The sequence below is a fragment of the Phytophthora infestans genome, genomic scaffold (genome assembly GCF_000142945.1).
Source record: "Phytophthora infestans T30-4 supercont1.8 genomic scaffold, whole genome shotgun sequence".
NCBI classification, from domain to species: Eukaryota; Oomycota; class Peronosporomycetes; order Peronosporales; family Peronosporaceae; genus Phytophthora; species Phytophthora infestans.
Window position 1 is genome coordinate 264,137 of NW_003303751.1, and position 1,600 is coordinate 265,736.

Consider the following 1,600-nt stretch of genomic DNA (forward strand, 5'->3'; position numbering starts at 1 on the left):
ATCGGCAGACGCTCACATCGAGTTCATCGACGCTATCCTAGATGTGTACGGCAAGACGTTAACGATGGTCGAGTTTGTCGTGGCTGACAACTGCGCCACGAACAAGAGCGTGGCAACGAAGCTTGATGTACCCCTTATTGGGTGCGCCAGTCACAGATTCAACTTGGCGATGGTTCGCTTTTTGTCCAATCACGAGCATCTGATTTGTATGATTCAACGCCTGATGACAAGCTTCCGCCAACCAAACAACGCCGCTCGGGTCCTACGAAAGTTTGTATTGAACTCGGACCCAGCCGAAATAATACCGCTTTCATTTTTGACCAATGATACGACGGCACGCTGGTAGTAGTGACACTGTAATATTGGAGGCGCCATCGAGAGGCTCTGCCGACCCGGTCATCGCTCGTAATGCTAACGTAAGTCAGAACTATAACTCTCATCCGGATGCATCCTAGATCCTTACACTTTTCTGTGATGTATCATAATGCTGCTACGACAAAGTGGGGGTGTATTTTTATAACTTCGAGCTGTTGGACAGAGGTTTTAAAAGGACAGAAGTCAGACGCACCAACTTTCCAAGCACTAAGAGCCATTTTCTTTCCTGGGATCAACATGAGGTATACAATGGCGGCAGTATAGACGCTACAACAGCCTGTGTGGGTGATTTATGCCGCTCGCGCAGCTGGTGATCTCCCCAATAAACACGATGCATGCTGCTTTTAGCCCGATAATCCGCGACGACGCTCAACAGTAGTCTAGGCATCATTGTTAAACTGATGTTCGGCTAGACTACGCTCATTGCAAGGTAATTTAGTCAGGCCTCCTAAAATACAATAGGCAGTATACGCAGGCAGCTGTGGCATCAGCAATACATAGTGGCGTATGAAGACAAACAATAATCCGCAATGCCGCAATATTCAGTGTATTTTTGCGAACAAGAGCTATCACGGCACTTGCGTCGACGCGTTCCAGAGATCTCGGTTAGCTTTAAGAAACATCAATCTCTCGAAGTTAGCTGAGCGCATGGAGGCACGGTGCGGCTCAAGCACCTACTTACACTCCGAGAAGAGCCGCTCACACCGGTTCCTCGTTGGTGGGATGACACTGAGAAGTGGAATGTAGTCGACAGCACGCCTCGGGGAGTAACGTGGCTTCTTGGCACGGCGCAGAATCTCACTCGCAAAGTCAGCGGCTGGTTCATCTTCACTCTGGCCAGGTCTTTCTGGGCGCCGAAACGCCTCGATCGCCTTGGCTTCTGCACTGAATACAGGAAGAGCACTCGTGACCTTGATGACCGCTGCTTCAAAGACCGGTGAATGAACAATCTCGGCTGTAGGCTTCAGATACTCTTCCATGACAGGGTACTTTGCCATGCAAGCGTCAAAAAGAGCACGGACCTCACCAAGCGTTCCGCTGTGATGCTGCAGCTTCTCGCTGACGCTCTGGAGCTCCTTCAGCTTGTCGTGCAGCACTCGAATCCGGCGATGCTCACTCAGACGGGGGAGCAGCTCTTCGACCTCGGCAACGTGCTTCGCAGCGTCGCGAAAGCACACATACTTGTGTACCATTTTCCACACCGATGACCAGCGAGTCGCATTTG